Source organism: Dermacentor andersoni, chromosome 6 (assembly GCF_023375885.2).
Source record: "Dermacentor andersoni chromosome 6, qqDerAnde1_hic_scaffold, whole genome shotgun sequence".
Classification (NCBI taxonomy): domain Eukaryota; kingdom Metazoa; phylum Arthropoda; class Arachnida; order Ixodida; family Ixodidae; genus Dermacentor; species Dermacentor andersoni.
In genome coordinates this window covers 171488722-171513864 of record NC_092819.1, presented here as the reverse complement: position 1 = coordinate 171513864, position 25143 = coordinate 171488722, and the positions used below count along the sequence as shown (strand labels likewise).

General features: G+C 51.1%; 1 protein-coding gene and 1 non-coding gene across 2 annotated transcripts in view; one reads left to right on the top strand and one right to left on the bottom strand.

Annotated features, from left to right (window-relative positions):
- LOC126523436 (medium-chain acyl-CoA ligase ACSF2, mitochondrial-like) overlaps positions 1 to 25143 on the bottom strand; it is a 348233-nt gene that overhangs the window by 285588 nt on the left and 37502 nt on the right. The window lies entirely within an intron of this gene.
- On the top strand, positions 21579 to 21762 carry LOC126523777 (U2 spliceosomal RNA). The gene has a single exon (XR_007597775.1). It is a non-coding gene; the product is annotated as a U2 spliceosomal RNA (small nuclear RNA).

Genomic DNA, 25143 nt, shown 5'->3' with positions numbered 1-25143 from the left:
AGAAAAAGTCAAATGAAACTGGACAAGATATACATACTGAAAAAAGCAGTTACTTACAATTCGGGGAGGGGGACGTCCCTAAGTTACACTTTTGGCTTAATAAAGTTGTCGCCTTATAATCTCGAACAAAACTAAATTAACATTTTTCAGAACTAAAAATCAAGCTCTTTCTTTCAGCGCTACTCCTACCTAAAGACGAAATGTCAGAAATTACAAACATAGTCAAAATGATGGCAGTACATTTCAATGAATTTATGTTATAGGATGCTGACACGAACCATCTGCAAGGTAAACTTGCCCGTGTACTTGCGATCATGAGAAAATTTCAGCATTTATTACCTGTAAAATTAAAGCTCCGCTTGTACCCCGCATTATTTGAATTACAATTTAAATATTGCATTTTTGGGTGGGGTATAACAACACAGACAAACATCATGAAGCCCTCAGGTATGCAGAATTCCAAAATCAAGATGGGGGCTGACACGTGGAACAGCACACTACGATATAAAGGTTACAAACAGGGATAATGTGCCTCACGAAGGCTGGCCAACGTTTCGACTGCAGGACCTATCTTCGAGAAAAGCGGCCTCGTCATCCTCGGCATGATAGTTTTAAAGGGTTAGTGGGATGACGTCACATGCGGTTGTTGTCGGTGGCGGCAGGTTGTAAAGGGAAAGACTTCAAAGAGGATGAGTGCTGTCGTCTCACGTCTGTAAGCGTGGTTCCCATGACGAGGGGACAAGAGCGGAAGAGTGAGAAGGCGGGGAGAAAAGAAAAGAAAAAGAGACCAAGAAAGAAGAAAAGAAGAAAAAAAAAAGAAGGGCATGGGAGGATGTTGGGGAAGCGAGAGGTTAGGGAGAACTTAGGGGTGTCGGCGGCGGCATGTTTTTGTGGCTTTAGAAATGCCGGTCAGGTGGTAAGTGCGCGAGTAACAGAAAAGATCCAAAAATACACCATTTGAAAGAATGACTTCAGCAGTGTAACAGCAATGCGTCGGGTAATTTTGAAGGTGTTATGATGGCGACAAGGAGTATGGGGGTGCAATGCATGGGACAGCAGAAAGGCAGCGGCATGGTCTTTCAAGAGACGTTAGCCTCAATAGCTTGACGTAGGCGTCGTCACGGCTGTATACAGAAGTGGGGATATCCTCTGTGGCTGAGGCGCCGAAAAAGGTATCCTGGCGTCTTGGACCGTGGAATGCGTTGGTGAGGGTGTTTCAAAGAAATAAAATAAGAAAGAGACAGAAAAGGGGGCAAATTGACACGGGAATAACAAATAGGAGAGTGACATGAGTAAAAGCAGGCGGAGGCAGGGGCATATGGGAAAAGAAGTCGTACAGTTGATGTTAGTGTAAAAACGTAAAAGAGTATATTAAATTGAGTAGTAGGGGGGTGAAAATTGGAAATGGAGGAATAGATGAGGTTAAGAATTGAGGTTAGCTGGTGGCACAATGTGCTTTGTGCCTTCGTTGATGAGATGAGAATTTCGGATACTTAAGTTACAGCTTTTTAAGATTCTAATTGCCACGTGCCAAATTAAGTCCCGTCTTTCAGGCATCTAAACTTGAGGTATGATTCCGTATATTTCCTCTCGCGATGTGAGCGAAAACTTGTTTGTAGTATATAGAACCTTGCTTCGTCGAATATATGACCACGTTCATTGAAGTGGCTGGCTACTGCTTTAGGTAAATGTGGTTTATAGCTGCGCGGTGACCGTTGAGTCTTGTATGAATTTGTTGTCCAGTCTCACCTATGTATCGTTTTCTAAAGCGGCACATTCTAGAGAGTTTTCATTTGCACGATGGTGTGTTGGGAGTGCCTAGAGCTGGCATAGCCTTCAGTGGAAGACTTTTAAGGATTATATTGTTCTTTGTGCAGACTGCGTACGCTTACATACGTGCCGTATGTAGCAAACAATACATAGGTAAGGCTGAACAACAAAGTCATACGAAACTCAGCGGTCACCGCACAGGTACATAGCACAATTTATCTAAAGCAGTAGCCAGCCACTTCAATCAACGTGGTCACATATTCGACAGAGCAATGCTCTGTACACTACAAGGAAACTTCCATTTACCTCGCGAGAGGAAGTATACGTAATCATACCTCATACAAAAGTTTAACTGCCTGCACCCGACGGGAATTCAATTGGCACGTGGCAGTTTACAACCTTTAAAAGCTGTAACTTACGTCTAAAATTCTCATATCATCAGCATAAAGCATATTGTGCCACCAGCTCACCTTAATTCAGAACTTCACCTATTGCTTCATTTCCAATGTTACCCTGCCTACTACTGAATTTATTATATTCTTTCCTGTTTCTACGCTTAAATAAACTTTACGACCCCTTTTTCTATGTGCATTTGCCTCCACCCGCTTTTACTCATGTCACCCTCGTCTTTATTATTGTGGTTTCAATTCGCTCCCCGCTCTTCCTTGTCTGTTTTTTCAGGCACATCTCTTTATCTAGTACGTTTATCTTTTATGCTACAAGCCTGTGTTGTTTTCCTTGTAATGAGTCGTTTTACATGTGTCTACGACACGTACGTCCTCCATGAGATTTTTACTTTTTCGACAATTTCTATCATTCTTTATGGGCAACTATTTATGGCGTGTTTTTGAAAACTAGTCATACAGCAGCCCTTCTTTCTTGGAAAGTGTAGCAAGTATGTGACGCCCCCTCGGACATAACCTTGGTTAGCCTGCCAAGCTCGGTGGCCTGCTAAAGCTCGGCAGGCAACATTGGTCGCCGAGCCACAATAAATACCGACGAGCACGGCGGCTCGGGGGTCAGTCATCAGTCAGCACCACCACGCTGCGGAGCGTCCGTCTATCGGAGGGTGCCAGAAGCCCTCCCTTGTTCACGACCCGGGGGGGATCGTGACACTGGCGACGAAGATGGGATCCTCGTGACACTGACGAAGATGGCGACGAGTACCTACGGAGCGTCCCACGCCGCCGCGAGCGGCGAAACACCGCCCCCCGTTGCTGTCGCCATGCCGCTGTACGGAAGGCTCGAGCCGTTCGAGGAAGATGGGTCTGCCTGGCAAATTTAGGAGGAGCAAGTCCACGTGTTCTTCCGGGCAAACGACACACCCGAGGCCAAACAGCGCGACATTTTCCTGGCCAGCTGCGGGACCCGCGTCTTCAGCCTCCTGCTCGACCTTCTCAAGCCAGCCACGCCGCACGTTAAGACGCTGGCTGAGCTGCTTCTCATACTGCGCTCGCATTTTAACCCAGCACCGTCCACGCTAATGGAGCGTTTTCGCTTCAACAACCGGAGCCGCCGGGAAGGAGAGACCCTCGGGCAATTCGTTGCTGCGCTACGAGGGTTAGCGAGTGCCTGCGCCTTCGGGGACCAACTGGACTCGCTGCTCCGGGACCGTTTCGTCTGCGGAATCAACAACCCCGCCATGCAGACGCGACTCCTGGAGCTTCCCGACCCGTCGCTTGACGACGCCGTGAAGGCAGCGCTGGCAATGGGAGCTGCCGCCAACGACGCCGGCGAGATTTCCTGTGCGACTGGCTCACCGTCGGTGGAAGCGGCGGTCAACAAGTTCGCGACAAAGGGCAGTACCTGCGGTCGCTGTGGTGGTGCCCACTCCCCTTCACAGTGCCAGTTCTCTCAAGCACAATGCTTTACGTGCGGGAAAACTGGGCACCTGGCACGTGTATGCCGAAGGGGGAGGACGAACAGCAAGCAGCAGCCTGATTCAAGCCCAGGTACAACACAAGCCCGCGGCCAGGGTAGCCGTGGCAAGGGTACACGGCGGGGGCGTGCGGCAGCAAGCTCAAGTTCTTCCTCGGCCAGGCTCCACGTCGTGGCTGAGGACCCGCCGATTTTCGACATGTGGCACACAGGCTTTGTACCGTCGTCTGTGCCGTCATACATGCTGACCGTCGAAATCTGCGGGCACCCCATTTCCATGAAGCTGGAGACGGGGGCCAGCGTGTCTGTAATGGCCGGGAAGCTCTTCAAGCATACCTTCCCCGGCGTGTCCGTCGAGGCTTCGGGCGTGATGCTGCGCACCTACTCCGGGCAACTCTCCCAGGTCCAGGGCCAGGCAGAGGTCAGCGTTCGTTTTGGCGACAGGAAGGCAACCCTTCCCCTTTACTTTACGAAGGGGTCGTCGCCGACGCTGCTAGGCCGAAACTGGATTCATGCATTGGGCGTTCGTCTGCCACAGTACCAGGAAGCCAGCCTGCATGTGGTGCAAGACGTCCCTAGCCTCCTGACCCAGTTCAAGTCCCTGTTCCAACCAGGGGTGGGCGCATTTGCCGGCACGACGGCTGGCATCTATGTACCTGAGGGAGCCCGGCCACGTTTTTTCAAGCCTCGCCCGCTGCCGTTCGCCCTGAAGGACGGGGTCACCCAGGAGCTGCAACGGTTGCAGCGAGAGGGCATCCTGGTGCCCGTAAAGACATCTGAATGGGCCGCTCCCAGCGTGCCAGTCCTCAAGCGAGATGGCAGTGTCAGGATCTGCGGGGATTTCAAAGTCACCATCAACCCCGTCGCTACCGTCGAGAAGTACCCGCAGCCCCGGATTGAAGATCTCTGGTCTGCATTGTCCGGTGGACAGAAGTTTACCAAGCTCGACCTCAGAGATGCTTACCAGCAGCTGGTGCTCCAGTATGCCTCCCGGAAGTATGTCACTATATCAGCCACTTTGGGACTCTTTCAGTACACGCGCTTACCGTTTGGCGTGGCCTCAGCCCCAGCCATATTCCAGAGGGAGGTGGACAACCTCTTCAGGGGCATGAGGCACGTGGCGGTGTACTTGGACGACATCCTGGTTACTGGCAGCGACGACGGGGACCACCTGAAGAACCTGCACAACGTCTTGGCACGGCTACAGGACGCCGGCCTCAAGCTCAAGCTGGAAAAGTGTGTTTTCCTAGCCCCCAGCGTTGAGTACTTGGGACATATCATTTCCCAAGCAGGCCTAGCCCCGGCTCGCCGCAAAGTTGATACGGTGCTCATGGCACCTGAGCACCAGAACAAGAAGGAGCTTCAGAGCTACCTGAGCCTCATCAACTTCTACAGGAGTTTTCTGCCAAACCTGTCGCAGCATCTACAGCCGCTCCATCTTCTGCTTCGAGATGGTCGACAATGGATCTGGAAGAAGGAGCAGGACCAGGCCTTCCATACTGCACGCGGGTCATCTAGGGATAGAAAAGACTAAGACGGTGGCCCGGTCTCATGTTTGGTGGCCTGGCCTGGACCAAGACATCGCGCATTTGGTGCAGAGCTGCCAAATCTGCCAGGAGAATCAGCGAGCCTCGCGTCGTGTGTAAATCACCCCCTGGCCGTTCCCCCAGAGACCCTGGTCCCGCCTACATGTGAATTTCGGGGGACCCTTCAAGGGCCATAGCTTCCTGGTGGTGGTGGACGCCTTTTCAAAGTGGGTGGAGGTTATACCCGTCACCACTCCATCAGCAGGCGCGACCATTGCAGCGCTACGACAGGTCTTCACCGCCCAGGGGTTGCCAGATGTCATCGTGTCCGACAATGGTCCTGCTTTCGCCAGCGCAGAGTACCTGGCCTGGCTGACGAAAAACGGAATCCGCCGGATGATGGTTCCACCGTACCACCCTGCTTCAAATGGTGCAGCCGAGCGGGTGGTGCAAACCATCAAAGACAAGCTCAAGAAGAGCCAGACTGGGGATTTCCGGACGCAGATTGCCCGGATACTATTCCAGTACCGGACCACACCTCACGATGTCGCTGGCCGTGCCCCCTGTGAGCTCCTGCTGGGTCGGATGGTCAAGACACCTTTGCACGTCTTGCATCCGGACCTCCGATCCACAGTGCTTTTGAAGCAGCTGAAGCAGAAGCTGGCTGCTGACCAAGGAAGCGCGCCCGGGCCTTTGCCAGAGTCGGGAGCTCCAGTTTTCGCCAGGAACTTCCGTCCTGGCCCACCCTGGTCGGCCGGACAGGTGATGTCTCCTGCCAGCGCCTCATCGCTGCTCGTGCGCATGCCAGACGGGGCCATGTGGCACAGACACGCCGACCATGTCAGGCCTCGCCTCGGGACCTGGCCAGCACCCCCGACTGCCACTTCTGAGTTCCAGCACGCAGGAGGACTAGCGGCAGCACCAGTCGCTCCCAGCGCAGCACCACCCACCTCGGAGGCGGCAACCGTAGCCAGTGGTGCGGCACCCGTGGTACCAGTGTCGAGCCCAGCTCCACTCGCAAGGCCGACCACTACGAAGCCCCCGGATGGAGCAAGGCTGTCTCAAGCAGCATCCGGCGTTGCAACACCCGACCCGTCAACACCGGTGCCCAGGCGGAGTACTCGACGGCGGAGGCCACCAGACCGTTACTCGCCTGGGTAGCAGGTACCGTCGACCCAGCTAGGGTGGAGGCAGAGCCTCATAGTGTGAACTTGGACGTTTGTTTTTTATTTACCAAACAAACTAGGGGTGAGGGGCTGTAGCAAGTATGTGACGCCCGCTCGGACATAATCTTGGTTAGCCTGCCAAGCCTTGTGGCCTGCTAAAGCTCGGCAGGCAACATTGGTCGCCGAGCCACAATAAACACCGACGAGCACGGCGGCTCGCGGGTCAGTCATCAGTCAGCACCACCACGCTGCGGAGCGTCCGTCTATCGGAGGGTGCCAGAAGCCCTCCCTTGTTCACGAGCCCGGGGTGGATCGTGACAGAAAGCTTCTTTGTAACGAGGCTCTAACGTCGTTGGTAGATTACTCATGTAGTTTTTTATATATACAACAATTAGTAGTGTTGCATATAAAACTTCTCCTCCGTGCCCAACGTTAGCTCTACTTAGTCAAAGTGCGGTACCTAATTATATGGATATTAAGGCTGCTAATACAAGTACGTATGTCACTATACGACTATTGAATGCTTCATATGTACTATGTTTATTGAATCCGTATTTTAAAAAACTGTATTCGCCCACCTCTACTTCTGAATGCAGAGAAGGTGCACCCAAACCATATTTCTGCTTTCTGAAGACTCACTTGGCTGAATAAATTGTGGCAAGAAACAGTTCTGTAGAGGGAGGAGGAGGAGGAATAAACGTTTACTGTGAGAAACAGCGAGAAAGTGTTCTTTCTTCGCTCTAGGTGGGCGGCTCTCTTAGTCCAGGAAGCCGTTGGCTAATGCCGCAGCCCGGGCCCGGTGCACTAGTCTTCGCTGATCTTCCAGGGTCTGTGCCTTTAGCATTGCCTCCCAAGTTTCTTCGATCGCTTGTAGCGGTTCTGAGGCATCATCCAGACTATTTTTTTCGCGGTGTGGGCACACCAACACCATGTGTTGGAGGGTGTCTGGTACATCACAATATCGGCATAGATATGATAATTTAGTAGGGTGCATCCGGTGCATGATAATTCCATGAACATACGTATTCGTTTGTAGTCTGCGGAGGGCGGTGGCTTCTTCCTTGCTTAATTTTGGATGTGGTAGAGGATATTCTCTTCTTTCCAGTCGGTTATATTGCAATATTGCGGCGTAGATGATGGGAACGCCCTCCACCCTCGTCGCTCTCCGGAGGCCGTGCGGCAGGAAATCCCGGCTGGTATGCTCTCGGGCGACAGCATGTGCTGCTTCCTTTCCTGCCAGGTGTTCGTGCCCTGGGGTCCATGCGACGTAGGTTTCGGGTAGTTCTTGGCGCCTTGTTATTTCTTTTCGAATCTTCACTGCTGCGGCAGAAATTCGGCCTTTTCGTAGGTTTCTACATGCCTTTGCGACTCGCTCAAGATGATTGCTGTGTCTTTGCATGTGGCGATTTCGAGGACGATAGCCACTTCCTCCACAGTTTCTATATTTCTGACCGGTATGGCGGCAGCGACTAGCTCATTCCCTTGGTTGTTGGTCACAGTAATTGCGTATGCTTTTCTACCTAAGTATTTTGCCGCATCTGTATATCTCGTGTTGGGGTTCTTTGAGTATATGTTGCTGAGCGCTCTAACTCTTGCTTCTCTTCTGTCTTTGTGGTATGTTGCATGCATGTTGCGAGGTATTGGAGCGACTGAGATGGAGTCACGAAGAAGCGGCGGCAATCGGGCTTTCGCGTCTGAGTCTGCTATGAAGTTTACTATGTTTTCTTGTGTACTCAGTTGTCTGTCATGTGTATTCTGAACTAATAACTATATCTCGGGCAGATTACAGCGTTTAAATGGAACAGAAATTTATTTCGTACGCATGACCTCACAACCAGTTCAGCTGATTGTGAAAGTTACGTGGTTTGTGGCCACCCTATGGTATCTAAAAAGGCACGTCTATGACGTGGTATGAGGGCACGTGTGCAGTGTTACTGTGAAACGAGCTGTCATTCTCGCAGCAGTGCACTAAGTAATGTTATTGCTTAATTATTAGAAAGAAATACAGCACTACCACAGGTTGCAAGCGTCAGAAAAATGTTTTCCGCAATTCACGAAGCATACAAACATAATATAATGTGGCTGCGTAATATGGGCTAGCTTGCATGTCTGGTGAGTAAGATAAAGATATATGGGCTGTTGTGTTAATATGGTTTATTTGTTGTGTTACAACAAAGGCTGTGCAGTTAACTTCAGCATGTCTAAGTACTTACGCAATGGGGAAGGTGGCTTTTACACTCCACGGCGAAGCAACACCTCAGTCGTAATAATGGCATGGCTTGACCACATAATATAATCATTGCATGGTTAAAATATTGACACGTGAACTTGTTTATCTTTTTTATCGGGTGCCCTCGTTTCACAGCCAAACAATTGTTTTCCCAGAGCGCAGGACGCGCCTGGATATATCGGAAGTTTCTAGAATGTTACCGATGGTTATATCCGCTGTCCGTCGCCGAACCATGTGTAATATGATTGCATGTGTGCGCGACGCGGATGGCGTACAACTTTCTGGAAGGCACGAGGGCTCCAGCGATTACTCTGGAACGTTCGATGCCACATGTATAAAAGCTGACGCGCATGACCCGCAGATAAGATTTCTACCATCGCCAACTGTGTTCGCCGCTATCTTTGTGCACGCATGCTTTAAGTGTAGCCCGTTGTTGTGACCACAGGTTCGCCCAATGAAAGTTGGTTTCGTCATTCACAGTATTGCTACTGTGTTCTTTGCCGTCGCTGCTACGTGACATCTGGTGGAGGTACTGGGTATCGACCCCAGTACCTCTCGCATTGACACGTAAACTTGTTTATCATTATCGGGTGACCTCGTTTCACAGCCTAACAATTGTTTTCCCAGAGCGCAGGACGCGCCTGCATATATCGAAAGTTTCTTGAATGTTACCGATGGTTATATCCGCTGTCCGTCGCCGAACCATGTGTAATCTGATTGCATGTGTGCGCGACGCGAATGGCGTAGAACTTTCTGGAAGGCACGAGGGCTCCATGTATAAAATCTGACGCGCTTGACCCGCTGATCAGATTTTGACGATCACCGTCTGTGTTCGCCGCTATATTTGTGCACGCATGCTTTAAGTGTAGCCTGTTTTTGTGGTTACAGTTCCGGCCAGTAAGAGTTAGGTTCGTAATTCAGTGTTGCTACTGTGTTCTTTGCTTCAAGACATCGTCTGGACGGCGGCGTGTCGTTGTTATGTCGTCGAGATAGTCTCTTCGGTGTCTTTGTCGGCGGCGGAGGATCTTCGTGAGTTTGACAAACAGCAACCGCACCTCCTTTGGTTGGGGCTTTTAGTTTTCCGGATATGGAGTGACAGGCCAGACCCGGGCTGGGCTAGTGCATGGACAGCGCTGCGGTGACAGGTAGCGGCCTGGTGACGGCGAACGGGATGGTCGTCGAGGGCTCCACTGACCACTGGCGAACACAATCGCAGCCTCAAGTGGCCTCAATCGCCGACATCGTCGAAGAGGTTCAGCAATCGCTTGGAGTTCCTGAGGTGCAACCACAATCACCGCATCCCCAGCCAGAAGCGATGGCCTACGCCGCCGTCACCCACCGTCAAGGTACCCATCCGCGACCGCACCAGGGCCCTGCAACACCGCAATCCCGTGAGGGCGACTTGTTTATTTTTAACGTGTGACCATGATTCAGCGCCTAGCAAATGTTATCGCACAGCACAGGACGCACCTGAATATATCGGAAGTTTCCAGAATGCTATCGATGGTTCTATCCGCTGTCCGTCATTTAACCTTGTGTATTCTGATTGCATGTGTGCACGACGTGAATGGTGTAGAACTTTCTGGGAGGCACGCGGGCACCAGTGATTACTATGGAACGCTCGATGGCTCATGTGTAGAAAGAAGCTGACGCGCTGGACCTGCTGATGAGATTTCGGCGATCGCCAACTGTGTTCGTCACTATTGTTGTGCTTTAAGTATAGCCTGTTTTTGGTGGCCACAGGTTCACCCAATAAATGTTAGTTGTGAGAAGAGGTTTATTGGCGGCTCCTAAGGCAAAAGCGCTGCGACCGGGAACGGCGAGACAGCCCGAAGCACTGTCCAAAAAAGGCGACAGTAATCAACAGCGCGAGTGGAGCCGAGCCGCGCGTTGGAGATGTGTCTGTGCCACGAGGCGCGTCTTCTTCTTCACAATCTCCGCCCGGACAAAAAGAGCCATCCTGGCGCCTTAAGAATCAGGAGGCAGAGGGTCGTGGTAGGGCTTGAGACGCGAGACGTGGACAATGTCACGTCCACGCCGGCGCAAGTCTTCAGGTGGTGACAGTGGCTCAATTAGAAAATTCACCGGAGATGTTTGCTCCAAGACTCGGTAAGGCCCTTCGAATTTTGGGACGAGTTTCGAGGAAAGCCCCGGAGTCTGGAAAGGCACAGACAACCACACAAGAACGCCTGGAGCGTAGGTGGTGTTCGGAAGCGTGTCGGTGCGGTTTTCTTTCTGGCGCTGCTGTTGCTCGGCCGTAAAGGAGCGCGCTAGCTGGCGGCATTCTTCGGCCTGTCGGGCGACGTCGGACACAGGTAGACACTCGGAGGCGTCAGAACGGTATGGAAGGAGCGTGTCGATGGTATGCGTAGGCTGGCGGCCATACAGGATGAAGAAAGGTGAAAATCCCGTAGTGGCCTGGATCGCGGTGTTGTACGCGAACGTGATGAATGGAAGGATGCGGTCCCAGTTACCATGATCAGATGCCACGTACATCGACAGCATGTCACCAAGTGTGCGGTTAAATCGCTCTGTGAGTCCGTTAGTCTGGGAATGGTATGCCGTGCTTGTCCGATGAATAATACGGCATTCCGAGAGCAAACTTTTGACGACTTCGGAGAGGAAGGCGCGACCTCGATCGCTGAGGAGTTCTCGAGGTGCGCCGTGGCGAAGCACGAAGCGATGTAGAACGAAAAAGGCTACATCCCGTGCCGTAGCACTTGGTAAAGCAGCAGTTTCGGCGTAGCGTGTCAAGTGGTCAACAGCAACTACGATCCACCGATTGCCGTCTGGCGTCATAGGAAGCGGGCCGTATAGGTCGATGCCGACGCGATCGAAGGGTGTGGCAGGGCACGGGAGCGGCTGCAAGGCACCAGACTGGCGTAAAGGCGGCGATTTGCGGCGTTCACAGTCAAGACAGCACCGAACAAACTTTTGTACAAAATTGTACATGCCGCACCAGTAGTAGCGGTGGCGAATTCGTTCGTACGTCTTGAAGACTCCGGCGTGGCCACACTGTGGATCGTTGTGGAAAGCGGCACATATTCGTGACCTTAAGCTGCGGGGAATCACCAGAAGCCACCTACGGCCTTCAGGAGAGTAATTGCGTCGGTGGAGCAGCTGGTCACGAATGGCAAAATGAACTGCTTGGCGTCGGAGGGTTCGGGATACAGGAATGGTCGATGATCCAGAAAGATAGTCGAAAAGAGAAGCGATCCACGGGTCACGACGTTGTGCGGTGGCAAAGGAGTCCATGTCGAGAGATGAGATGGAGTGTGCGGAAGTTGTTCCGCAGGCTGAGTCTGGAGGTAAAGGTGAACGAGACAGGGCGTCGGCGTCGGAGCGTGTTCGCCCACTGCGGTATACGACGCGAATATCGTACTCCTGGATGCGTAATGCCCAACGGGCTAAGCGGCCAGTGGGATCTTTCAAGTTGGCAAGCCAACAAAGCGCGTGGTGATCTGTGACCAAGTCGAATGGGCGCCCGTACAGGTATGGTCGGAACTTGCCGAGTGCCCATACTAAGGCCAAGCACTCTGTAATTGGCCTCAGGCTTCGTCAGCGTGCGACTCGCATAGGCGACTACGTATTCGGGGTAGCGTGGCTTTCGTTGGGCGAGGACGGCGCCGAGACCGACCCCGCTGGCATCTGTGTGTACCTCAGTTGCAGCCGACGGGTCGAAATGGCGAAGAATAGGTGGGGAGGTGAGAAGACGCAGCGTAGCGAAGGCGGAGTCACATGCAGGGGACCAGGAGGAGAGGGTGGTGTCACCGCGCAGAAGCTGAGTCAATGGCGCCATGATCGATGCGAAATTCCGAACAAAGCGCCGGAAATATGAGCATAGGCCCACAAAGCTCCGAAGTTCTTTGATGGTCTGAGGCTTCGGAAACTCAGCGACTGCTCGAAGTTTTGCAGGATCGGGTAGAACACCGTGCTTGGACACAACGTGGCCTAAAATGGTGAGCTCTCGAGCGGCGAAGCGGCACTTCTTGAGGTTGAGTTGGAGGCCAGCGTTCGTTAGACAGGTCAAAACAAGTCTGAGGCGGAGCAGGTGAGTCGGAAAATCAGGCGAGAAAACCACGACATCGTCGAGGTAACACAGACATATGGACCACTTGAGGCCACGCAGCGTGTTGTCCATGAGTCGTTCAAAGGTGGCAGGGGCGTTACAAAGCCAGAATGGCATTACGTTAAATTCATATAAGCCGTCAGGCGTAATGAATGCGGTTTTCTGGCGATCGGCTGGAGCCATCGGTACCTGCCAGTACCCCGAACGCAAGTCAAGGGACGAGAATTCTGCTCCCTGAAGACTGTCGAGGGCGTCGTCGATGCGCGGCAAAGGATAGACGTCTTTGCGCGTTACCTTATTTAGGCGACGGTAGTCGACGCAAAATCGAATAGACCCGTCCTTCTTGCGAACGAGAACGACAGGCGATGCCCAGGGACTGTGCGAAGGTTGAATAAGGTCACGGCGCAGCATATCTTCGACTTGGGTGGTAATGACACGACGCTCTTCGGCCGAGACGCGGTAGGGTCGTTGACGTAACGGCTGATGTGAACCGGTGTCAACGTAGTGCTGCACTTCCGACGTGCGGCCCAAGTGAGGTTGTGAAACGTCGAATGAACTTCTAAAGTGGTGCAGGAGATCAAGAAGGTCGGCGCGTTCGGCAGGTGTGAGGGTATCGGCGATGGCACTCGAGAATGCATCCTTGGACGTCTCTTCAAGCGCGGAAATCGAAGACGACTGGCCGGAGTCGACATCAAAAGAGTCTCCGGGGACGTCAACCAAAGACGAAGAGTCGAGGAGTTCCACGATGCCAAGGCATTCACCAACGAGCAATGTAATAGGCGCACAGAAGGGATTGCAGAAGTATATATTGCTACAGCCGCCAGCCATGTCAAGTGTTGCGAAGGGTAGTCGGAGAGATTTACGGCTCATGAAGACGTCGGAAGGTGTGAAGAGGACCGTTGCATCAGTGATGGCATCGCAAGAGACGGGTACGAGAGCGAAGGAGCCAGGTGGAATATCTGTGTCCTCACGCACGGTAAGTTTAGAAGGGCGGTCACAATGTTCGTGCAAGGGTGCGTCACAAGGGGAAAATTCAACTTCGGCGCGTGCGCAGTCGATCACGGCTTTATGACGGGATAAGAAGTCCCATCCGAGGATGACGTCATGCGAGCAGGTGGGAAGAACAATGCACTCGACTATGTAAACAATGCCGTGAATAAGCACACGTACAGTACAGGCTGCGTGCGGAGTGACATGCTGAGCGCTTGCCGTACGAAGCGACAGTCCAGAAAGCGGCGAAGTCACCTTGCACAGCGAACGGCACAGTTTGGCGGCTATCACAGAAACGGCTGCGCCGGTATCCACAAGAGCGAATGCAGGAACACCTTCTACACTAATTTCGACCACGTAAGCAGGACAGGCGCGAGGACTTACAGTTCGAATGGGGCGCAGTTCTTGCCTCGTGAACTGCGACGTTCAGTTTTCCTGGTCAGGTGGTGCGGGTCGCCGACGCATTGGGGAGAGCGAGCGTCGGCGAGGGGATGGCGAGCGACGCGAAGGAAATTCTGGAAGGTCAGCACGAGCATACGGTTGGTGGGAAGGAGTGGCGTATTGGCGAAAGGGCTGGCTGCCGTACTGGAAGGGCCGAGAGGCGTCACCGAACGCTTGAGGCCGACGTCGGCAATATCGGGCGACGTGTCCAGGAGTGCAGCAAGAATAGCAGATGGGACGATTATCAGGCGTCCTGCAAGGATTAGCTCTCGGTGCGGTCCAAGATGCAGCATGGACTTCCGGTGGCACCGGTTGGGAATGGGTCGCGAAAGACGCAGGCGGAGGCCTGCGTACTGCCTGCGCGTACGTAAGAGGCGCAGCCACAGGCAGGACTGGCTTCGCATAGGTGGGAGGAGTCGCGACAGGCTGCACTACCAGAGCAGAGTTGAGATTCGTGGCTGCAGGCGGCTGATGTTGTGCGGACGGGACAACTTGAGCGACCTCTTCGGAGATGAGAGTGCGGAGCGTGTTTGGAAGACGGGAGGTGGGCTCCTGAGTGAAGGGGACTAAAGAAAGTTGGCGGGCAACTTCCTCACGCACGAAGTCCTTGATCCGTTGAAGTGATGAGCATGGGTCGTACATGCTGTCAAGGCTTGCCACCAAGTCGTCGCTGCCCAGAGCACGCCGAGTCGAAGCGCGTTGCTCCCGTAACTCATCATAACTTTGGCATAGGCTGACGACTTCGGACACAGTGCGCGCATTCCTGGCTAGAAGCATCTGGAAAGCGCCGTCATCGATGCCCTTCAGTATATGGTGAATTCGCTCAGCTTCGGGCATTGCCGCGTTGACTCGTTTACAGAGGTCCACGACGTCTTCAATGTAGCTCGTGAATGTTTCTGCCGTCTGCTGTGCTCGGGCGCGCAAGCGTTGTTCAGCGCGCAGTTTGCGAACAGCGGGTCGGCCGAACACTTCTGTAAAGGTTGTCTTGAAGATTGACCATGTGGGTAAGTCACTTTCGTGGTTGTGAAACCAGAGTTGGGCAACACCAGCCAGATAAAAGATGACGTGGGTTAACTTCGCTGGATCATCCCACTTGTTGTGCGCGCTCACCCGTTCATATGACGCCAACCAGTCTTCTACGTCTTCGTCGTCTGCACCGCTGAAGATCTTGGGGTCGTGTTGTCGTGCAACGCCGGTGCAAGTGACGGACTGTGGCGTCGGCGCCGTTTGGGATGAGCTGTCGGTCATGGCGGGCGATAGCGTTCTTGATCGCAGCTCCAGGGTTACAAGCGACGGGGTTTGAGTCCCAGCACCTCCCCCAATTGAGAAGAGGTTTATTGGCGACTCCTAAGGCAAAAGCGCAGCGACCGGGAACGGCGAGACAGCCCGAAGCACTGTCCAAAAAAGGCGACAGTAATCAACAGCGCGAGTGGAGCCGAGCCGCGCGTTGGCGATGTGTCTGTGCCGCGAGGCGCGTCTTCTTCTTCACAGTTGCGTCATTCACAGTATTGCTACTGTGTTCTTTGCCGTCACGTGCCTATATCAAGGTCGGTTACAACTATGGAATGCCACACCAATGAGGCTGAACATTGACCCTTACTTTTCAGAGGCCCAAAAAATTGATAAGCGGTTGTTCTTTGAAGCACATTCTAGTAATTAATATACACCACCTTCATATCAGAGGAATGGCGCGTGGTAACTGAACATAGCCATGCTATTGTACCATGCGTGCAGGAATACAGGTGAGCCGAGTGCTAACACATGTTGATAGAGGCAATAGGTCAAATGTGCAAAAAGCAGTGCTTGACCTACCCTCAGACATGTAGGCGACAAAATGTGGCAAGCACCCTACATGTGGAGCTGCCAAACTTGAAGCCCAAATTTGCAGTGAGCAGCACCTGCCTCTCACTCAACATTTCTTCAAACAACTTTCTTCTCGCTGTGTGTGGGGGGTCGACAACACGTGCTACACAGTTGCAAGGGCAGCGCTAAGCTGAGACACAAACAAATAGCGAGCCAAGTATTGTGCAACCACCACACTCAAATACACAAAGTTCGCTTGCTATTCAAAGTGCCTTAAGGCCCGCAACTGGCGTGTACCACGGACAACGCGTGAACGTAACTAGAGTAGACGTGCAGAATGAAAGTGCTCGTTTGCTCGACGCAATATGTAGCAATATCGACACTTGTGCTTGTTTATCTTTCCCCGGTGACCCTTTTTCATCGACTAACAAATGTTACACGTTATCGCTAAGCGCAAAACGCGCATGCATCATACAAAATTTGCGCGAGTTTTATCGTTGAGTGTGTAAGTTGTTTTGTGCCACGCTGAACCTTGTATAATCAGATTGCATTTGCGGCACGAATTTTGTGTAGCTTCTGGAAACCACGCGCACACCTACGATTGCCCGGAACCTTGGACGATTGATGCGTGTATAATAGACAACGCGCTTGACTCGCTGATGAGATTTTCTCGAGCGCCGACTGTAGTCGCCGCTGTCGCCGTTCTTTAAGTGCAGCCTGTTTTTGTGGGCGAAGATTCGCCCAATAAAACTGCTAGTTTCACCATTCAGAGTTTCCTGCTCCTTTCTCCACCTTCAGTACTATAGTATACGTGCCAATATGGACTGCGGCGTCGATACAACCGGCGTCGATACAACCAAACTTCCACCGCTACAATCGACCTCAATTACTCTAAGTAAACGCTATGTCGTGACGATTATCTGCCTTTTTTTTTATTCACACTCTTTCGTGATTGCGAACGCATACCATATGCGCAAATCGCGCCTAGAATGTGCCAACAGTTTGACCGGGGAATTCGTAGAATGTCCACGCGCTTAAAAGGCCATTCACCACACTTCGTAGCAAATTTTGGCTATACGCTGGAAGTAGTTGCGTGCGCTTTAGGGAGCGTTCTGCCACAGGGATTTTTCAAATTGGATCATAACTAGCTGAGGTCCAAATACTTCAGTGCCGCGCGAGCTCACAATTTCAGCAGCCGAACGTCACCGTCGACATAGACACTCTCTTCACTTGCCCCCTTGTAGCCTCCGCAAGCGAAATTCCTTCCCTGCATTCTCCCATACCAGAGCTCGGGGATCGCGTGACGCATACCTCACGGGTACCGCCTTCATTTTACAACGAAGCAGTATAACTCTACCTCCCAATGTGTCTGTCATACCAGTAGTCAAAAGCTCGGAAGCCGCGCGCCACTTGTGCTGTTGCGTTCTTTGCAGCAGCAGCAGACCGCTTGCATCCGCGACAGTGGCGGCACAGGCCGTGCGGGGGAAAGAAAAAAGAACCAGAAAGCTCACCTTCCAGCATAGCGTTGGCCGCACGCGTTTCCCAGTAAAGATTACATTTGTATAAGCTGCAGTTGCCGGGAAGCGGCAACTTTAGCTGTTCTGGCTGTTTGAGGTTGAAATATCTTGAGACGCGTAAAAGCTAATAATTAAGTAAAGTGCAGGTGAATATTGCCACGTGAAGAATTTCAAGCTACGTCATAATGGGCAATCGTTCTAGTTGTCGCTTACAGCTTCGCTGTTCAACCATCTTCACAAAGTAAATAAGGTCAATTTCTTAGAGCGTAACTCACTGCCGCCCGTTGCAGCGTTGAGCGTCCGCGTTCTTATTCAACAGGGATAGGCGGGCTAGTTGGTGGTCGATATTGGAATGTATCATGTAACCGCGCAAACAACAGACGACAAAGAAGGAAACACAAAGGACAGGCGCGGATCCGCGCCCGTCCTGTGTGTTTTTTTTTGTACTTTGTTGTTTGCGCGGTTACATGATGCATTCCAATATCGTCTGCGTTCCTCGGTGAAACCGAGCAACGAGTACAGCAAAGGATGAAAGGGCGAACGTGGAGCACAGCGGGAGATGAAACACGGCGGTAGTGAAGCGGGCACAAGGAAGAAAGTGGAGCTCCTTTGGCTATTGGTGCCAGGCGACGGTACTGGTAGCAGACCCATAAGCAAATATAATCGGCATATATGCACATCTTCACGGGTGTTCGATGATTTAGTATTCTTGGGAGACTCGCCATGGCAATGGTAAATAGTAAGGGAGATAAGACATTCCTCTGTGGTACCCCGCGAAATGTACCAATTTCATTGCTCAATGTGTCGCTAAGGCGAACTCGTCCGACAAAGTGATTGAGAAACCTATGTATGAAGTGCAAGAGAAAGAGAGAGAGAAAAGGGAAGCAAAGATACGGAGCTTAGCAAGTATAATTACCTGCTCCTGCGCTGGGGAAAGAAGTAAAATGAATAAAAGGTGAAAGAAGAATAAAGTTTGAGAAAGACTAACACAATAACGCGATGCTACGCGATACAACATTCAAAGACGGTCTCGCAATTGAGAAGCCCTTAGAAACATGAGCAGAGCCTTTAAGGCCTTGAGTGCCGAAACCCGTCTTGACCAGCGCTTATTTTCTTCTGTGAAGGGGCGATTGTCTAGTTTTTTTAGCACGATCAAGATCACTTTTCAGGAGAGGATCGAGCACCTCCTCGATGAAAGAGATGGCACATGATTTTGGCTTCTAGCGTGAAGTGAAACACAGACACAGAAAGGAGCAGAAAGGACGTCCTGTCTGCTCCTTTCTGTGTCCGTGTTTCACTTCGCGCTAGAAGCCAAAATCATGTTACCGTACCAACTCGCCCAACTGTCTATCCTGCATTAGATGGCACATGGTCTCTATAGCTTGTAACTGGCTGATGATGGCTGTTTGAGACACATATTCGTAAGCCTTGGAGACATACATAAAAACAGCAAGTGTCGACAGGCTCTCTGCATTGTAATCTTCCATGTGACTTAGCAGGTCCAGCACATTGTCCTGAGCACTTAGACGCTCCCGAAACCCAGTCATTCACGACGGTAGTTCCCGAGCCTCCTGGACATACCAAGTGAGTCTTGTGCACGTCTTCTCCATTAGCTTCGCAGCACAGGAGGTCAGCGATTCAGGTGTGTACGAATCCAGAGCAGCATAATTTTTTCCAGGCTTCACAACAGGTACCACTTATGGTACCTTCTATTAATGCGGAATATCGCCTTTGGCCCACACTTCATTAAAAATTTGAGCTGATCACGTCGTCTCTCAACCAGTAGGTTTGTCAGCATCTCATCGCTTATAAAGTCAGGTCCAACAGCACAGCGACGGCAGAGCCTGCTCATAGCTAGTTCTAACTCTCTCAGTACGAAAGGAGCATCCATCAGAGACGACGATGGCGGCGGAGGCGGTTTGGTTGTGCTTGCTGACCAGCCGGAAGAGTATACTTTAGCAAAGGAATTCGCAAGACAAGCGAGCGATTTGACTAACTTCAATGCTAGGGCTTCAAATAGCTTGATTGGTCGGACCTTTCCAGCAAGGTTATTAACAAACTACCATATCTTTGGCACTGGCGGGAAGACCGAGAGGCTTGCACAAAATGCTGCCCATTGATATATTCTTAGTTTGCTTGTGCAACGGCGAATCACTTCAGTAATACTGTTATATATTGTCTTCACTGGCGGTTCGCACTCCGTCGTTATCAGCCTTCGTCCTGCTCTTTTAGGGACAGCGCACAATTCTTTAGCGTTATATTCAGAGCGGGGATGAGGTCGGGTAGCTTGAGCCCAGCGGTAGCTAAGCTCTTGCTGCGTAGCATATTCGCGAACAGATCTCCAGAAGATTCGCTTCGACCACCCGTGTACGTACCCCAATGTGTCAGAGAACAGGATCTTCGGCCGGTAGTTCGAAATCCAGCAATGTTGACAAAGACAGAAAAATGTCCGCTGTCCACTCCATGTTTAGTCGTCGTTGATGATGCAAGAATGTCCGCTGAGTGTAATGTCAAGTCAATGGCATTGTAAGAGATCAGTGGTCCGAAAAACGTTGGTTGTCGGTCATTCGCCACAAAGATCCCCTCTGTATTTAAAGCACTGACAATTTGTTTCTCACGAGCATCGATTACCTTGTCACCTCAGAGAGTATGGTGCGCCTTAACGTCCCGCATATAATCATCGGAGCAGGGCAGCGGCTACAGAGGTTTCTTATGATTTCTCCCATCGAGACCTACGGACGAGAGCTCCCATATATGGACACCAAACTCAGGCTTCGGTTTCCCAACCGCACTTGCACAGCAATGACCTCCAAAGCACTGCTGCAACGGTGTTGAATTGACAGGATGAAATGTGGTATTTCACGTCTTACAGGTAGCATGGCGCTTCCGTTCGGAAATGTTAGAATACTTTGCTGTCCATCTTCGACATAGCCAAGAATTGACCTGGAGCTTGGAAGGCTAGCCTAGGACAGGGCCAATATTGGCACACTCATGTTACGAAAGAAACGACAGCTCAGTAAATGGCACGCAAGACCCGCACATTTGTATTGCATAAGAAGCGGCATCTTTGGATTAGACGGTGAACATTGTGTCCTGACCGTGTCCATCTTGGTAGGTGTGTTAAGAGGAGGCAGAGCTTAGAACCACCGAATCACGAGCGCGGACTACTTCTAGCATGTCCTTCATGGAGGTCGCCGGTATTTTCTCTATGTGTGGTCACAGGACCTTGAAGAGAGCACGTATCACCTGTTGACAGTGCTCCTGTGGAGTTGTTTCAGCGCAACGCGAATGGGGTCGCTGCAGTGTTCTTCGCTGTTCCGTTTCTTCAGCAGACTTCTCATACACGGGGCCACTGTTTACTAATATGACTGCTTTAACCGGTCCGCTGTGCAATGTCAACACTGTGTCGTGGGTTTCTGAAGTAGCCTTCAGGTTTGGCAATTCAGTATCTTTTGAGCTTCCTGTCACGTCGTCTGACCCTCTGCGACTTTCTGTCTTCTTCTTAGTCTTATTCTTCTCATCTTTTGCCTTTGGTCCCAAGATCAATGTTTTGTTTCGCTTTATTAACGCTGCCCGAGGTAATAACTTGCTACAACTAGCTCGGTGGCCACCACTACAACTTGCACAAAGTTCTCGTTGCGCGCGCAGGTTTTGAAATCAAGCCGTCCTCCGCATCTCTTACACAGCCGCTAACCACCGTAATACTTGGCCACATGTCCATCGCGCTGATACTTGAAGCATCGAGGTGGCGTCTCAACGCTTTCAATGGTCCAATGTCTTGTGAAGCCGAAGTTGATCTTCTCTGGACGGTCCGTGTTTGAAGTGAACGTACATTTAAGAATTATTACTAAGATCTTGTCTGCAGGAAACTAGTAAGAGCTTCGGTATCATGGGCGATGCTTTCTGTACCGTAGAATGTCTTTCCAATGCCAATATTCAATCAAATATCATGAGTCATTCCACTCTGTAAAGGTGAATGGCCAGCGAAGCTGTTTAGCACACGACCCAGAGGTGACGCTGAATTTTGAACATAGGTACATTCGCGCGAACGACGGTACCGCGGCCCCGAGAAGCCGGAGGAAACTACACATGCGTGACGTTTCGACCGGAACGCCACCACGGCAGAGCGGAAGGAAAGGAGACAGGCAAGCGCATAGAATGCCGACAAAGAGAGGGCGGTGAGAACGTAGACCTGGCCGACGCAGGTCAAAGTGCAGTATCTGTTCTCAACAGCTTAATATCTGACATGAATTGCATTTGCACCGAAGACATTAAACTTATTTTTGCATGTTGGCGGAATGCTAGACGCCTGCTGCACCTCCGCCACGGGTGTGCCCAGTCTTGCACTGTCTTCGGGATCGGCCCGCGGTTTTTGATCTACAGATATTGATCCGCTAAAAACTAGCCATATACAGCTTCGCGGTAAAAAACGCGATATTGTTTATAAAGCCGGATGCCTTATATGGCCCATGAACCGGAAAACCCCGTGTCCGGCGTTAACATCTAAGGCCAAGAAAACCTGTCACCAAGTGATGACGCCATGTTCCTGGCGCAGGATTTGTTGTAGCTCGCACTGCGAAATTCCACGCTTAACCGCCACCGCACCAGCCAGACTCAGTGGCCCCCGCCTAAACACCCACCTGGTCCACTCAGAGAATTTGATTAAGGTGTATTAATGTGGAGTAAGATGGATTAAGGCAGATTAATATGGGTCACGCTGGATTAAAGTACGTTAAGTTGGAATAAGGTGGAATTATGTGGATTAAGGTGGAACAAATTGATACACATTAGAGCAAGCTGGATTAAAGTGGAAGGTGATGTGTTAGCGTGATAACTTAGACAAGATTTCATCCTTTCTTGTTCCAATTACGTAAGTATACGTAAGTGACTCAACTTTTTCGTTTATTGTTCTTCCCACAGTAGGGGATCCATCGGATGAGCCAGACTCAATGCCAAATAGGATTCAGCTACTCTGCCCGACAAAGCGGACCGTGAGGGTAAAGTCGATCAATAGGCTCACTGAGAACTACACCGGGTTCCACGAAAAGCTCAGTGAGAACCTTCAAGGAACAGGCTCGATGGCGGTCAACAGCAAAGCCTCTTTAGAAGGATACCAAACACTCCTGCGAAAGTTTGGAACATATTCTTTGGAATAAATATGTCCACAGCTCTGTTTCGGCTATGTGGCAAATTAGCAAAGGTTCTACGAGGTTCCCCGTTTCGTGCTGCAAGTGTGAAAGAAGCTGCAGAGAATATGTGCGAGACAATATCCCGCCTGCAGTCTGAAACCGCGTTTCAGGGGTTGAGCGACCGCACGAGCACTGTTGAAACTCATATAGGTCTGAATGAGCTAGCCGAGTGTAGCGCACCGTCTTCCGTCGCGCTCAAGGCTCTGGGCGCTGGTAGGGAGGGAAGGCTCGTGCCACACCGGGCGGCCTGGGCGGCCGCGCTCGCTTGCCCGGGTTGCTGTCTCTTAAAATCTCTCTGCAACCAGAACAGTCTTCCGCGCGCTGGCTTTTCAGGACTTAGTTCGCGTTGATGCGAGACGGAGCATGAAGGTCAATTCGCTGACTGCTGCTGTCGCGTTTCCTCCATTCAGTGTTTTGAGAGCGAGTTTCCGCGGTCATCGAGTGAGATGTGTATATTTTTGTTTGTGCGCGCGGGAGACCATGCTTGTTAACTTAAGTAGTACGCCTATGTTTCCAAGTTTATAGGGCCGATAAAGTTACTATCCTTACTTCGTGTAGCTGTCTCGTAATTTGGTAATGCAGTCGATGCTTCGCTTTTCGGACGCAACTGCGTCTGCATCATCTGATGACAGAAAGATTGTAAAAGACGGCATTCCTATATTTTTCTTTCATGTCATGTTGTTGAGATGATGCCGCCATACGATGTCTGAAAGCATTAATAATCAAATATAAAGGTCCAAGTGACCGGCCTACCCTCAAGAAAATATAAGCGCAGTGAGCAAAATATTATAAGACGCAAGACAAAGCAACTGCGGTCCTAGTATGAAGAAGTCCAAGGCGGTGATACCACATGTTCATTGAATGTCGCATGGCTTAGGAAGTTTCTCAGGCAGGTTTGACGTCGGTGGAGTCCTGAGCACCCCTAATAAGCTAGAACCCCTCTGCAAGCATTGCAAATACTGCAGTGTTGATCATTCAAACAAAGAAGCGTGTGCGTGCAATTACGTGAAGATGTGGCTTCTCTTCTAGAAGCTATCTGTTACCTGCTTTTTTTTTTTTCAACATTCACCCATTTTCTTCTGATTATTCGCGAAAACCCACTCGTTCTTTTGAAAACGCGCTTGGTTGGCGTCGCGGCCCCCTGGGGCGATAATTGCTAGATGCTCTTCCAGAAGCGCTTGAATTTAAAGTGGGCGGTAGTATTAGCCCGTCAGTAGCTGAGATAAACAAAATACATTAGACAGTTTTAGTATAGCGTAAAACAGCAAACGCAAAGAATTAGCGTTAGCGTTAGCGTTGCGTGCACCACACTGCGCATGCGCTGTACGTAAACGCTGCTGGAGCTCTTACGTACGTACGCTATTTTCAGGATTTAGCGGTAAACGCTAACGCACGCAAGGGGAGCCTTACGTACGGCAACATGGCGGCGCCAGTCGAAGTGAGAGCTGCCCGCTTCGAATCTATCGAGTCGCGGCCTGCACTGTTCGGCTCATTCATTCCCAACTAATGCTCGTGTTCGCTTTAGATTTGTGTGATGATGCTTCGACAGCGGCGTACAGGTGACAAATGAACGCTGTTTACGATATACGTTCTCGTTTAGCGGCGCAGTAGGCTTAACGAGTAGGTTTGCTCATGTTTGCTCATGTTTGCTGCATCCGCCTCGAGATGGCGCCCAAGTGTATTTCGCTCGTTCGCTTGGTGTAAAGCCGCATGTCAAGCCGATGCATGTCACATTTTCCGCGGCAAAACAAAGTAGTGTGGTCGGTGCAGTGGTCACAATGCGTGTGCGCTTTACTAACGACGACGACATGAACCTCCTGAACGAGGTTTTCGCCTTGAACCCATTCGGACAAACGTCAAGATGGGCGCCTGCTGCAAAGAAGTGGAAAGAAGTGGGAAATCCGCTATGTGTAAGCGAAATTGCCGGCGAAACATCCCCTCCGGAATACACCTCGATATTGAGCAAGCCGCCTCTTGAGAACACGTATAACCTGCGCGGTCGCTCTCGTTCCCGAAGCACGAGGGCGTCTATGTCATCCCACTTAGAAAGTATAGGTAATATGGGTCCCACAGAACGCTCGATCGTGGCATGCTAAGAATAATCGGTGTGTTTCGCGACTCTCGACCAAACACCTACATGCGTAATTAACGCAGCGACTGTGGCTTTGGACAAGCTTGACTTAGGGACACACTTGTGGATTCGGCATTGGATTAGCTCGACATTTCTTGTGGATCTGGCTGTTCAGTATTTCGTATTTTTACATCTAGATGGCGCCGTATATGTTTCCGTTAACTTTAGCAGTTTTCTCCGTTCCGCTATTCTAAAACACTACCTTGTGCCACGCAGTGCAACCTTTCTTTGCGTTAGCGTTTTACGCTATACTAAAACTGTCTATTTATAGTGTTCGCGGAGAAAAAGCAGGGAGCAGATTGACACTACCCGATCTGTTACAGGAATATTTATGAAGTCGAGAGTATGACGGAAGCCCGTCTGGTCGAGATGATGCATACCCTAATACATTTTAAACCATTTATGTCGGTGTCCGGACCTCTTCCTTTGAGGT